We start from the raw sequence: 16,046 nt of genomic DNA on the forward strand, positions 1-16,046 counted from the left end.
TTTTCCTCCGCATGCAGTTTTGGCTACATTTCATCAATTTTGAAATTTAACTTTCTCTGTATCACTACTTTCAAGAGTCTACTTTTGTATTTAAATATCCTCATTTCCTTCTATTTTTTACCTGCAATACTAATGAATTTTAAAATAACCTGACACAGGGTCTTAAGTTGAATAAAATCCATCTTGATAATATCCATAAAAATTTTGTCAATCTTGATCCTTTTTAAAAAATTCCCCCAGCATCTATCCTGCTTCTTTACACTTACAGATATGCCTTTAAAAAGGTAATACACCCTGTAATGTGTGTAACATTAGCTTCTTTGTCTTTGCTTTGCAGTGTTTAAACAAGAAAGCAAATTGAGCCAGCTGTATAAGCAGCGCACAAATCAATGTTGTCGCTCTTTGGGCTCCTCCTTTTTATCCTATTGACATACGAGGTCAAGAACAGCGCTGTGAGGCTGCACTGGAGTTTGTACGGATAAGGCTTTCTTTCGCAGTTACATATTTTAGAAACTAAAGTTATGTGCAGAGGAAAAAGAAAAAGAAAAAAAAAATAACCCCACAATGAAACACCAAAACCCATACCGACATTTAGATGAACGTTCCAGCGTGGCTCACACCCAGCAGCCTGGGACAGTGAAGCAGGAAAGGCAAAAGTGCAACAACAGCAAAAGTTTCTGTTCTTTTTAAAATATGAAGTGACAAAAGAGTAATAAGGCTTATAAGGCTTGTCGCACTATGAAAACAAATCCCCTCATTTTCATTCGTGCACAGCAGCTGAATTTATAGCTCCCGTCACTGGCAAGTCAGAGTGCAGCAGGATTACGGGTGTTCGGGCACTTGCTGAGAGCATCTGCATATGAAGAGTAAAAACAAGTGGGTACGATCCCTACCAATCCACTTAGGAAACAGAAAATGCTGAGTGAAAGGATCCTCTTTGACGCTGCAGTGTCACAAACAGCGGTTAGATTAACAGAGGCTATGTGGCATTTAACACACATATAGGACAGAAAGAAAAACAGCAGTTAACAGTTATTGGGTCTAGACAGGTTCCAGGCAAGCTTTACATGCATTATACCACTTGAAGTGCATGAAAATCTCACAAGTTAGGGAATTACCATCTGTATATTAGAGGTGAAAGAGCTGAGATGCAGGGAAGGTAGGTGACTCCTGCCCCCTGCCATACAGTCCCCTGCAGAGCTGAAGTCACCAGTGATCAGACGGCTCCACACAAGAGCCTGTGAACTGGATGCCAGACCTGTCTCCTAATTTATTCCTCCTCTGAGGTTCATGGGCCATTTTCCAGTTCATACTTTGTAATTTACTGGGCACTAGTAAACTGTACACATAAGACTCAGGTGAGAGGATCAGGGAGAGAAAGGAAGTTATTTGACATAATTATAAGGCTTTATAAGTAAATATAATGTCAGATGATTATACGATAAGCCTAAAATGTCAAGATTTTGTTTCTGATATTTCTTTTTAAAATATAGTCCTAAAACTCAGAGAGAAACTGGAGTAATGAAGAATTATAAAGAGTGGTAGAATGGAGAGAAACAAACCAGAGGTTTCGATTCAGAAGGAAGGGATGAAACATAATTAGAAGAAAAACAATAAATAAGTAGATCTAGGTTAATAAGTGTGCCCAAGGAAGTGTGAGGACCAAGGAAGAAAGGAAATGGAGAGAGACAATTTAGTAGCCAGCCTGGTCTTCAAACACCACTGGGCAGGAGCTTTGCTCTCACACTAAGTAAATGTCTCTTTCGAAAAAAATAAATATGCAGAGACAAAGACAAGAGACTGACTTAGAAAAACAAGAAAATGTAGACAATATCTGAGGGATGAAATGAATGTGCAGAAGGTCAAATGAAACTCTTATTTCCAAAGTCAAAGTTATATCTCAAATTCATTACACATAGAAAATAAGCAAAGCAAGCAAAAAAAAATTTTGTTGGCGGTGCTGCCCCATCAGGTCAGTAGCCCATTCTTTTTAATTTTCATTCTTCAACGAGTCATTCAAAGGATTATCTATAAGGTGGTTACTTCGTGTCCTGAGAGGGATAGATACATCTGTCCTCTCAGGCAGTCCCAGTCCATTTCTACAAAGGCGAGAGATCAAGCAGCGCTACCCACTCTGTTAATTTCTGACTCTGCTGTCATCATCCTATGCAGACACAACTGTTTCCTCTTTTGATACCAAGTCAACTGTTTTAATATTTAAAACCGACAAATTCACCACATTGACAAAGCATGGCCCAGACTTAAGTCTTTGCCTGTCCTGTACCTCATAAATAAAATGAATGGCTTTTAGAATCGCAACATGAGAGTACAGTATTTCTTAAATGAAGTCACAATCAAATCCTCTCTCTTTTCCTTAACAAAAGATTAGTATATTTCAAGCATTTGGGGCTTGACGGGGCCTTTGACAGAGAATAGCTCTCATAAAGGCAATATTAGAGAAACTATGCTAAAGGGAAGTAAACATCTTAAATGTCCTACTTTTATACAACACTTGGAAAAATTGAGAATGAGCCTTTGATCCTGTACTACCAAACACAATCTTCATGCCTCAGATTTATTGTTAACCTTTCCTGAACAAAGTCAGCATATAATAACATAAGATTCCCCTGGTTGATTTTTCCACTGGAGCCTTTAGAAGTCTAAGACACACTCATGGGCATGCTTCGGGTCAACTCTGATGTTCCGGAGGTCAGGGAAAGATCTCAGATCAGCCAGAAGTAAAGAACGCTCACAGCTATCAGAAAGAGCATTTAATTTTAGTGTCTGTCAAACATAGCCCATTCAATATGAAGGGCCACCGGAAATCAAGTGTCCTAACAGAAAGGTTCCCAAACTAAGAAGCTCCCATACGTCAGCCCCATTTTTGTTTTAACAAAATTCCATGAATTCAGCACCTTAAAACAATACCCACTTATTTCTCTCAGGGCTGTACAGCTCTGAAGTCCAGCAGGCTTGGCTGGGATCTCTGCTTAGGGTCTCACAAGGCCTCAATCAAGGTGTGGCTGGTGTGGGCTCTTACTTGGAGGCTGTAGAGGAAGAGCTGCTTCCAAGCTCATTCGGGTGTTGGCTGAATTCAGTTCCTTCTCAAGGTTTCCTGATGGCTCCCCCCATCTTCAAGCTAGCAAGAGCACACTGAATCCTTCCCACACTTGGAGCCCCTCCCACTCCCCCTTCGCCAGCAGCTCTGCTCTTTAAGGCTCATGTGATTACATGAGGCCCACCCTAGATAATCCAGGCTAATCTCCCCTTCTTAAGGTCACTGAGTAGTAACCTTAATTACATCTGCAAAGTCCCTTTTTGCCATGTAGTGTAACACGATGACAGGCACGGCATCAGGTGATGAACATCACGGGGCCAGAGTCTGCATATCACGGCTGGTAGAGCAGAGCAGCAGTACTGCATGATTTGGATTCCTCATTCCAGAAGACTCAAACATACTATCTTAGCTTGATAATCAATTATGGCTCCATCATTAAATTGTTTACCTGTACTTGTCTTGAATGGGTTAATATTTTTGGTATGCACCACCATCCAGGTCATAAATCCCTGGACCCGAACACCTGGCTTTGGTTGACAATATTCGTGTCATTTATTCCTACAGAATAATGTGGTCCTGCATCCCAAACATGGTTTTCCCAGGTAAAACCCAAATTACTTTAGGACTTTTTTTGGGCATAGTTACTTCTTCCCAGACCAAAAAAAAAAAAAAAAAAACTTACTTGTGCAATTCTTAATGCATTTCAACTCCTTGGAACCTACTTAAAGAGAACAGTTGGAAATGAGCCTCAGTATCCCAGGTGTGAACAGTTTATAACTTTATACACGGGCAGGGTAATATTTTCTATTTTGCTTCTAATACTAAGCCAGATGACATACCAGAACTTTCCCTCATATTTTTTTTTTTTTTTTTTTTTTTTGCGGTATGCGGGCCTCTCACTGTTGTGGCCTCTCCCGTTGCGGAGCACAGGCTCCGGACGCGCAGGCCTAGCGGCCATGGCTCACGGGCTTAGTTGCTCCGCGGCATGTGGGATCTTCCCGGACCAGGGCACGAACCCGTGTCTCCTGCATCGGCAGGCGGATTCTCAACCACTGCGCCACCAGGGAAGCCCTCCCTCATATTTTTTAAAGATTTTCAAATATGAATGAATTAACTCAACCAAGTCTTATGTGATTCTCGGCATCAAGGACAATGATGACTGATACACGTGCCCTGCCTTCTAGGTTCCTATTGCCTAGCACAAGAGGACAGACAGCTGCGTGACAATGTGACAGGCAGCACGGAGGAGGGCTGAAAAACCAGCTTTGGAATGTTAGTGATGGAGAGCTTCCAAGATGAGCTAACGTATGAACTAAGTCCTGTCGGTCCAATCTAAATGTTAGGTAGATGTGACGGGAGAAACAGATAGTCCTCCTAAGCTGAAGGTCCTGACACGTGCCAAGGAAGATGAGCAAAAGTGGTGAATACGGATGGGGGAAGAGGCAAGTGAGAATTGAGGCTGAAGAGGAAGACAGGGAGATGTTCTTTTATAAAGGGCTCCCCTGCATCATATTAAAGAAGTTAAACTTTATCCTGAAGGCAATGTTATGGTGTGGGGGTGGGGGAGAGTGAAGAGTTACAGTAAGAGAAGAAAGACGATGAGGTCTGTTACATCCTGGATAGGGTCTGAAGTAGGGGATCAGAGAGCAATTAGCCTAGAATCAGAAAGTTAGACTCCTGATAAACCAATAAAAGCATGGTTTCTTCATGCTAAGTCATCACACTAAGGCAGTGCTAGCCCAGGGGATGAAGAGGAGAGGCAGGTTCCAGAACATATTAAAAAGGTGGAGTTGACAGGAAGTATAGGAAAATGAAAGAGGAGGAAGCAAGAGAATTGCCAGTTTCCCCAATAACGTTCCAGGTACTTTATCTCATTTGATTCCCACAAAATCACCCCATCAAGTAGGCAGGGCAGCCACTTCTATTGATTAGATGGGGAAAATGGCTCAGTGGTTAAGTGGCTTCCTCAGAGTCAGTGAATGATAGACTCAGGATGAGAAACTCTCTCTGACTCCTAGGTTAAGAGTCTTTCTGCTTCACACGCAAAAATTTTACTCCTGGTTAATCATATCATGCAGATTTCAGGCTCACCATCCTGAATGTGCATTTTAGTAAGATCTCCACTGGTCATTAAAATGATGGATGGGTCCACCATTCTCATTTTATTTAAGCTGAAAACACAACCTACAGGTTAAAGTTCCTGTAATTTTTAATAACCATAACAGTTCACAGAGGTAAAGGGGAAAAATAAAGTTCTTAATGCAACTAAGCCCTCATTCACTAACAGATATTAATAAAGCACCTTTAGGTACACTCTGATATAAGGTACTGAATAATAACCAGCTTGTTCTCATAGTACCTAACATGGACAGAAAAACACAGGGACCAAACTGTAAGCATATTGACGGAGAAAATGGGGAACAAGTGCTGTAATGGAAATAAGAGTGAAATGCATACAGGGGAACCCTAGAAAATAATAATCCAGTGGATCTGAAAATTTAGAATCAGGGATCGGAAGGTCAAATGAGATAAAATTTCAATAGAAATATTTAAATAGATATAAAAAGGAAAAAGTCCCATATTTAAATGATGACTTGCTAAGAGAAAATAATCTCATATTTCTAAAGATAATTTTATCACTTTCCTTTTACCTACAGTCAATTGCCCATTCATGGGACTATGCATTGGCACGGAGTTTTTTGTTTTGTTTTGTTTTTGTTTTTTTTCCAATTGAAAACTCAAGAGGGAAAAAAGTGCTTAAAGGCTGTGCTTCTCCTCGGTGAGTAAATCCCCAGTCCTTCAGGAGAAGTGTAACCACTTCAGGACGGTGCTTGAGAGGAGCCAGCAGGGAGGGGACTGGCCATTTCCCTGATGGTGACCTGCCACTTCAAAGACCAAGAAGGTACCTGGGAAGCATGTCTCCCTCCCTGTCACCACAAAGTCTAGACTCATTTGTTCTGAATGTTTGAATTTCTAGAAACACATTAACCTTCCTCCTCCTCTCTGATCAGCTTCCCCCTCTTAACAAGCCATTAATGACTGAAATCGTTGCACCAGATTTTTCTATCAGGTTGCTATAGAAAATAAAACTTTGAAAGTTAAAAATCTTTCTTGCTCTGATTACTGCCTGCATATTTTCAGTCCCATTGAAAGTAGAAAAATCCACTTTTCTATTTTAAGCTATCCTCAGAAGAGTCCATTTATTTTCATGGAGAGTGATGGATGAAGTCCTTTCCACATAAACTAGGTTAAATATTACATTTCATTCCTTTAATCACAAATACCAACTGGAATCTTTTCTTGGTCAAGGTAATGGGATAAGCCCTCAAGGAGCTTAGAATCTAGGAGGGAAGCCACAGCACCTTTCACTACCAAACACACGACATGGTATGTCACAAAGAACCTGCAAATCTCACTCAGTGAGTGGGTCAGAGCCTGCCCTCCATTTTAATAATGCTATGAAAGGGCGGGGGGGGAAGCCAGGGTTCTATGAAAGAGTAAAATATCAAGCACTTATCATGAGAAGACTTTTTGATATTCCTTATGACAAACCAAGGCTCAGCAAAACAAGTATATGCGTAAGAATAAAAACGGAGCTGTTTATTAAATATTTCTGTTAGCTTCCTAATATGGACAGACTCCCTACTGTTTAGTTCTAACTTAATCCCTATCCAAAAAACAAAAAAAACAAAAGCCACGGAAATCAATTTTTCAAAATTCCAACAGAAACTCTCTTATCAAATTTATTTCTGAAAAACGAAAGGTACACCTTCGTAGCTGCATTAAATACACAAACGGCTACATCTGATGATAAAATGAGACAGACTGGAACGATCTTCATTCCCACTGCAGAAAAAAGATGAAGGCATCTCATTAAAGACCACACCTTCCACGAGCGCCGGACAAGAACACTGCTCACCTGGGGGTATGGTTTCAGCAAGGAAAGCTTTTCATTTTCTGCCAGAATAAAGGATCTGACACAGCTGCAAGTTCCGTGGTCCTTAGAAAACCACTTTTCTCCTCTATGGTTTAGTTCTGGCCTGTGATTGAGGTTCCCAAAGTAACGAGAAATTGCCAAGGCTTGAGCTTTCACTCTGAGTGAAAGGTGTCTTGAGCAACGGAGTGGCGTGAACTCACTTAGGTTTTCAGAGGTTCACTCTGGCTACTGGGTTGCAAACAGGCTGTCAAGGGAAGCCGTGATAGTCGTCCAGGTGAGACCCAGGCAAGGAGCTGGCAGCAGAGGTGGCCAGAGGTAGGCAGATCCCAGAAAGGAGTTTTTTTTAATTGAGTCAATAGGATTTTCTGACATTAAACGGGGGGGGGGGGGGGGGGGGAGGTTAGGAGAGAAACAGGAATCGTATATGATTTCAAGGTTTATAGCCTGCTCAACTGCAAAAGTGGATTTGCCACCTATGGAAATGAGGAAGTGGGACAGATGCGGGGACAATGTGGGAAGGGGACAAGGAGTTCATGAAGTCCCATTAGACCTCCAGTTGGAAACGTGGAGGAGGCAGTTGGATATTCACATCTGAAATTTAGGGGAGAGGTCCCAGTTGGAGATAGAAATGTGGGAATTATCAGTACATCACAAATACTAGATTCCCTTACTGAAAAGCAGCAAAGGGCTCTTGACAGTGATTAGAGAATTATCTTAGAATTGACATGAGAATTCTCGCTGTGCAGTGAGGAAGCCGGACTCTGGCAGAGAGAAGCCTGCCTGTTCTCTCGCTTCTCTATCGGGCATCCCTACAGCCTGACCTAATTGCAGACCTCACAGAGTTGCTAGGGGCCAATATCAAGCGGGAGACAGAGAAAGGGAGCTGGTCTCCATACACAGAGCAGGAAGGTCACTTTCCAATGCTGAAATGAGGGAAAGGGAAAATTAAAGAAAACCTAGTCAAACACTGTCCAAAACAGCAGTCGGGGAGAACCCTTTGGTATGTCATGTGCCAAAGGAATCTCATCTATTTTAGGGGCTCCTGTTTTCCCCTCAGTTCACAGACACTTTATCTTTTGCAGATAACACTCCAACAATGGGTCTATTCAACGATTTCATGAAGGTGAGTGAGAGGCGGGGAGCAACTAAGACAAACTCACTTCTAGCCAAATTTGTTACTGTAAGCCAAGAAAGCATATGAATAAAGATTTAGAATGTCTACCATATCAACATTAACTTTCTGTGGGAAGCAGAAAACATACTGGACCTGTAAGCTTTAGACGTTCGCAATAGGTGACTGAAAAGAAGCTGTCTCTGTTGGAATCATATAATCCCAAACCTAAAAGTGATGGCAAATATCAAACTGATGTTTTACCTCCTGTTAACCAATGCTTTAAATCATGCTTAAAGCCATCAAAAATTTACTCATCTGCACTCAGTCCCTCCTGCGTTTATGGACCCTGCTTTTTTGGAGGAACGGACACACAATGTCATCTTTTCAGTCTGCTACTTTTTTTAAACTTCCTTTGTAATTTACTGACAATTCAGCTAGACAACTCCTACACTCACTAACCTGTTCTCTCTGAGGTGGAAAATGGGCCAATTAGCAATGGAAGAAGGAACTGAGCGAAAGGAGAAATACTCCAGCGATGAAGGAGAGCCAGCTACCGATTCCTTGACAGTCAACCTGAAATAAGGACATGTCTACCTATGAAGGATAAAACTAACCATCTATAGACGTTCCTCTCGTCTACAGATATGCAGAGATTTTTTTGAATACAAAGCAGTTTTATAAAAGGCACCATACGAGCAGCCCAAATCTTGTTTTAAACTTTTATCAAGTATTTGTTCTGCCAGGAACATTTCCATTTCCAAAAAGGAATGGTTTTCGTCTCAACTGCTGTGGGAGCAAACACTTCCTCTGGAGCAGTTAGAACAGCTCACGATACTCTCCTTGGCCTCCCCCGCTTTCAAAATATTTGTGTTGCTACAGTGCTCATTTGCCAGTATATGTGACTTATGATTCTTTGTGTGTTCATCTGGGTGTATTTATACAACGGTGATTCCAGAAAACTTTACAAAAGTTAGTGTAAATATGGTGCAATGAAAAACCAGAAGTTTACCTGCTTTTCACTATATATGATAGTTACATTGTATTTGCAAATTGTGGTAGCAGTTGGTCTTTACTTTCACAAGCCCAAGGTAAGTCTAATCGGTAACTTTATGAAGCACTTAGAGAGGTCACATCTAACTAACATTACTATATACTTGTGAGGAAAGGTCCAGCATTTTATGTAAGTTATTATTTAATCCTTGATCTTTTGCCAGGTAGCTGCTACTCTCATAGCTAAGGAGATCTTTACTCAAGCTTATGTTATTAACGGACAGAGCTGGGATTTCTTGAATCTTCTTCATAGATTAATCTGTTAATGTTCTGTTATCTGGGTCATCGTTAGCTGGGAAACCCTTTAAAAAGTCTCTGGCTTTGCTTTGTTCTCAAAGTCAGTCTTGGGGAAAGAGGAACCCCCAAATCAGGGGCAAGCAGTAGTACCTTTTGAGAGGACAGGAAAGCAGCTGGAAAGGTCTTGGGTGCCAAGGAGACCTGGGCCTGGGAGAAGTCCAGGAACGTGGGAGATGGAAGGCTTTCCTGGGGCGGGGGGGAGCCAGGCACATGGTAAGTACCCATTAACATCTGATGAATTAATACTTGCACCCTAAATTCTATCAAAACAGTTTGGTCAGATGTGATGAACCTCAGAGGTATTTCAGAATATCAACAAATTTTGTATGAATCTAGATATATAAATTAGCCACCTTGGGATAATATTGGCCTTTTTTTTGCGGTACGCGGGCCTCTCACTGTTGTGGCCTCTCCCGTTGCGGAGCACAGGCTCCGGACGTGCAGGCTCAGCGGCCATGGCTCACGGGCCCAGCCGCTCCGTGGCATGTGGGATCTTCCCGGACCGGGGCACGAACCCGTGTCCCCTGCATCGGCAGGTGGACTCTCAACCACAGCGCCACCAGGGAAGCCCATGGCCTTTTTTTTTGCATAAAACTAGGTATTCTGTTATAGCAACACTTTTGCAGGAAAAAGTAGGAACTAGAGCTTCCTTTGTCCTCTTAAAAATGAGGAATGGGTTAAAGAAAAACTCCAAATTTTTAAGAGATGACCAAGGAAGGAGAGACGGAGTACTATCTGGGGTACGTTCTCCCACATGCCTTGTTCTCCCCTCACCATGCCACCTCACAGGCATCTTCTGAGGCTCCCTTTTCATTTGCTGAGGAACCTTTTCTGTTTGAAAACAGGAAAGGCACTACTCTCAGCTTCTCAGTTTCCCCAGCCAACCTTCTACCAACTCTGGAATCTCCTGGACTCCTGCCTTTCCTGAAGCCACCTTAACCATTCTGAACCCCCTCTCTCTTCCCTCTCCTAAGAACACCCCGGGCAAGTCGCAGGGCATCCCCCACCCCTCCCCCTCCACATATCAGAGAGCAGAGGCAGGTGTCCCGACTTTCATTCTAGAAGTTTCCAAAGCTTGCACAGTGTCACTCAGTGAAATAAAACCATAAGGAGCATAGATGTCCTCTTATGGTCATCAGAGGAGGGAATTTTTCTCTTTTGTTTCCAAATGCTGTCTTGCCTCTTGCCAAATTTCTCAAGAACAAACACGTAATATATAATCTCACCTTTGAAAACCATACTCCACTTAAATATAAATTCACTTAAACTATATTTCAACTCCCAGTTTCTAAAGCTCAATTTATGCTATTTATATCTTTCTGTTTTAAGAAGACATTCCAATGAAGAAGTGGCAACAAGCACTCACATTGCTCTTATCATGCAAGCCCACCCCCCCAAATTAAGTCCTCATTCAAGGCAGCATGGCCTTTGTCTCAATGGCTCTCAGTATTAGCCACATTTTGACAGTAACAACAATACAAATTCTAAACCCAATTTAAGTTAACAAAACCCGATAAACACGACATAATCAGCAGGTAGAGAACGGACATTGCTAATAGATACCCAATCATTGGTCATTATACACTACTGCCTGTCAAATGAAGACCTCTTAATTTCAAATCCAACTGCTATGTATGATTTTATAAAACAATGGACATTTTTCAAATCTAGGAATATCCATCTGCCTACCCTTCATCCCCAATACGTTCAATCATGCAAAAGCTATTAATCGCTTAAAGGCCCTTCGGTTGTTTCGGCAGTATTTTCTTCTGATGTTTAAAATAGAAAAATACATACCCCTGCATACCTCTGTGCCTGGCTGATGGTGGTGACATGATGTCCTGAGTGGTAAACTGCCTTTATCACACTGGTCCATCTGCCTTCGTCTATTAACTATCACCTTTACTAACGCGTGTGCAGATTACTGATCTGCACCTTCGTAACCAGAGGGAGTTCAATCCAGCTTAGGTATAATGCAGCCCCCTCAACGAGCAATCAGAGGAGGGGGAGAGGAGGAAAGGGAAAAACTAGAAAAAACAGAGACACGGAAATCAGCAAATAAAGAAAACAAAAATAGGTAAAAATCGAGACAGGAGATATTCAAATGGAGAATCTAACGGAAACCTCTGCCAAAGCTTTTGGTAATTCGAGTCATTTGATTCAGTTCCACCAAATCACCCAGGGCACTATCCTTGCACAGAGCATGCTCCACAGACAAGCAGACCCCCAGCCCTGCGTGCTTCAGGCAGCAAAGCTCTGTTAACTGCTCTTTCATTCCTTAAGGATGGCATCTCCTAGGTTTTATTATATCACCTCTTCAGCACAGTGATCTGGCTTCTACTGCAACATATTTAAAAGCAAGATTTTGATTAGTAGTGGAAGGGAGAAAGAGAACTGGAAAGCATGATAAAGTTTTCAAGGGAAAGACAAAGGAAATAAAGGGCTAGCTTTGTTTGGTTTATTAAATTTCAAGGGCTTTGCCTGCCAGTTTGAAAAATGCATGATATCATCAGTGTGTTTACTAAAAGTGCTACTTTAAATTGCAGATTTAGCAAATGTGAATTCCTCTTGGTAGCTATAGGTTATCGGCTAGCGATTATAGGCAATTTTTAAACGAAAGGAGGAAAGGCTTGCAGGACTATGGTCCTAAAGGCTGCTCCTAATTTAAGTAAAACTCAAAATCTGAATGTATGATAATGAAGTGTCCAGATTCACGCAGATGCAATATTCCCAGGGTCACTTTGCATTTTGATTGTTCAAGCCTTTTAAAATGATGCTCAGAATCAAACAGTAAAATAGCATAAACTTTGCTCAACACTTACTTGACAGGTTATTACTGGATTTAAGAAGGGGTGGGGGAACCTTCCAGAGCAAATGGTTGCTTGCTAACTTGAAAAATGCACTTGTTTCAGCACAGAAATAACAAATCTGTTTCTGATTCCAGACATTATTTTCCAAATGTTGCCAAGAAAAGAATCTAAGGAATTCTGTTACATGTACAACATACACGAGACAACTGGAAAGAGGCCGGTGATCTGTTCCAGGGCGCACGAGGAGGAAGGACAGAGCTGAATTTCTACGATGAACTGCCCTCTCGAGAGCAGAAATACATGCCTGGCATAGTTCATAGCTGTAATCTCCAACATAACTCTGCTATTATTGGACAACCTAAAGGCTTTCCTAAATCTGTAACTTGTGAAGCAGAAAAAGATGCAGACAGGACCCTACCATGCTGAGTATGTAGGCAGCTGGGATACACCCACTGTAGAGAATGCACCACTTTTCCAATCCATGAAACTCAATTTCTGGATCTTGGATGACAGTAAGAGGAGAGTATGGGAAAGAATCTAGTCCAACCCCAAAGCCAGGTTTAAATCCCTGGAGAGAATGTCGGCCAGGTAAAATCAATATTAAATTCAGAAACTGAAGATTCACGATTCTCACGAAACACACTGAAATTATTCTTAGAGTCAAAAGGACATATGTATTAATCCTTTCCATAGTAAGAGTGAGGACACTTTTAAAAATACCTTATGTTTTAAAAGCAACTACGTGGAAGTATCCTGCTTTACCATTTCAAAAATTAGATAATGAGAAAGTCAATAATTCAAAAGTACATAACTCAGCATGCATCACTTCTGTCATATTAATTAGGGAGGAACTTAACAGAATCCACTTTGGAGAGAAGGAGATAATAGGAGAATTCTGAGAGACCAATTCATCCAACAGCCTGAGCTAGCTAATGCAACTGTTTAAATTTTTGGCTCACACTGAGTTGACTGCAGTGAACTGAAGTTCAATTTTGTTTTTTGTTTTTCCCCACCTCAGCAGGATCAGAGTACATGAAGGAAACTGGATCCTTTATAGGAAATAAAAAGGCAACACTTTCTTTTGCATGACTGATCGTAATGGGTACATTCAACCCTTCTACCTACACATAAAACTTGTCAAACTTGCAATGCTACACATTTCAAATACATCATCACAGCAGCTACACTGGACAGCCATTCTTACAGCTCCCCATAAAATACACCTCCTATAATGCTACCCTCAATCCATGGTGACTATGCATGGTCCATTTTAATAGAGTGACTAATGTCCCCCCAAAAATCCATGTCCACTGGGAACCTCAGAACGTGACCTTATTTGGAACTAGAGTCTGCAAATGTAGTCAGTTAAGATGAGGTCACATACTGGATTAGGGTAGACCCGAAATCCAATGACAGGTGTCCTAATAAGAAAATCAAGTGACAGAGAGTCACAGAGAGATCCACAGGTAGAAAGGCCATGTGAAGACAGAGGCATAGGTGCTGCCACAAGGCATGAAATACCTGAGGCCACCAGAAACTGGAAGAGGCAAGAAAAGATTCTGCCCTAGAGACTTCACAGGGAGCAAGACCCTGACAGCACCTGAGGTCACACTCTAGACTCTAGAACTGAAAGAAGAAATTCCTGTTTTAAGCCACTCACTTGGTGGTAATTTGTTATAGCAGCTCTAGGAAACTAATACAGAAGTGTCTACTAACTATACAGATTTATCTACTTACAAGTGCCAACGCTTTGTTACCAGTCTACAGTAAGATTACTATAGGAAATGAAATAAAATGTTTAAGAACTTTATTACACCTGTTTGACATTGTGGTGACAGCCCACACCATGTGATTTAATGTTTTAAAAATGCCTATCTGTGATAGATTGGAAATTAAAAGAAAAATATAGTCTTCAGAGTTAGAGATGTACCGAAAAGATAATTAAGATTTATAAAGATGAAGCTGGTGCACAGTAATTAAGAAATCTGCATTTTCTGAACCGTCTCGGAGAAACTTAATTATGTTCCATGCAGTTTTGGAGGTAAAAATATTTTATTCTAATTTTTTGAATAAAGTCATCCATGAATGGTATACAATATACGCATGGTAGTTTCCTGTGAATCATATTATTTGACTGGCTAGAAACTCACTTCCCAGACTGCTGATTACACAGTGAAGGGACAACACACCTCGGCTTTGTTAACGACAGGGACCTTGGCAGAACTTGAGAGAACATCTTCCCAGAGACCGGGAGCTCAGATGTTGCCCATACGAAGCAAACGTGGGTGGAGTAAATGTATCTGAGCTATTTCAATGGCAACAGTAGAAGGTGATTGTAACTATACGAGCTATTATAGCCAACAACAGTGACGAAGATGACATCTCTCTTCCAAGAAGGCACTTTTTCTAGTACCAAACTGACCAAAAGCTGAGTAGACATGACTTCAGAAAAAAAGTAGTATAAATGGAGAAAAGGAAACCCAGCATCCACGTGGGAGGCTGTCTGATGTGTTTTCTTCAACAATTAAAAGAAATATACAAAGACACAATTGAACCCAAAAGAAGGGCAATCATGCTTCTTTTCATGTCAACGCTAATCATAACCAACAGTTCCTAGGACTCAGGGAGCCACAGAAACAGGCCAATTAATGAAGTCCTCTGAAAAAGCCTCCAACAGACAGAAACACAAATGCAGTAAGAACACAAAGCAACACAAGCAGCCCTTAATATTCCTGTGTTTAATCTCATTCACCATGACTTTATCTTGGGTTGGCCTCACATGTAGGACAGAGGGCAACCTAAAAATCATTACTGTAAATCAAGAGGCTATAAATCACAGGAAGAGAGCAAAATGTCAACTGTTGTCCTGGCTGCTGGGAGATGGGAAAGTGGGTTGTTTTTTCGTAAAAGGGATTGTGGAGTCCTGATTAGAACACACACTTCAGCATAAAAGCATTCAGCTGTCATCACATGCCATTCACTTGACTTTCTAAAATCTCCCAAGTTACCTCGGAAACTAAGAGTCCATGAAATTGATAGATTCTTTAATAAAATGAAATTGCTGTGATGGGAATGGGTGGAGGCAAACACGCGGATGCAGCAGAAGTCATGCCCTGCAACAACTCCACACCTGCATTCAATTAAAAATCCTAAACCGGAAGCTGTCATTAGATCATAATGGTTTCAGCGGGGGAAATGACACTCGGTTAGGAGGCACACTCATCCAATGATACTGAATTTTGGCTCTTCATAGTTCCTTTTCTTTTGAGCAAACAATTTTTTGAGAAAGCATCCGGAAAGCCCATAACTCATTTCACCCAAAATTATTTTTCAGAAATATTCAAATTCATTTCTGCTGATGGGGCTCCTCCGAAATCCATTGCAACTAGATACACTTTAGAGTAAGAATTAGTTGAATTCTTTTTTTTAAGAAATTTATTTATTTATTATTTATTTCGGGCTGCATTGGGTCTTCGTTGCCGTGTGCACCTTTCTCTGGTTGCGGCGGGCTCCAGGCGTGTGGCCTTCAGTAGTTGTGGCACGCTGGCTCAGTAGTTGTGGCTCGTGGGCTCTAGAGCACAGGCTCAGTAGTTGTGGTGCACGGGCTTAGTTGCTCCGCAGCATGTGGCATCCTCCCGGACCAGGGCTCGAACCCGTGTCCCCTGCATTGGCAGGTGGATTCTTAACCACTGAGCCACCAGGGAAGCCCCTAGTTGAATTCTTAGGGAGAGAAAGATGTGATGTTCTTTTTTGCTTTTACCCCATCGATTTGATCAAATT

At 41.5% G+C, this 16,046-nt stretch overlaps 1 protein-coding gene across 5 annotated transcripts in view; it reads right to left on the bottom strand.

The window, feature by feature from the left end:
• NHSL1 (NHS like 1) overlaps positions 1 to 16,046 on the bottom strand; it is a 300,877-nt gene that overhangs the window by 85,376 nt on the left and 199,455 nt on the right. The window lies entirely within an intron of this gene.

Source organism: Kogia breviceps, chromosome 13, assembly GCF_026419965.1.
Source record: "Kogia breviceps isolate mKogBre1 chromosome 13, mKogBre1 haplotype 1, whole genome shotgun sequence".
In the NCBI taxonomy this organism is placed as follows: domain Eukaryota; kingdom Metazoa; phylum Chordata; class Mammalia; order Artiodactyla; family Physeteridae; genus Kogia; species Kogia breviceps.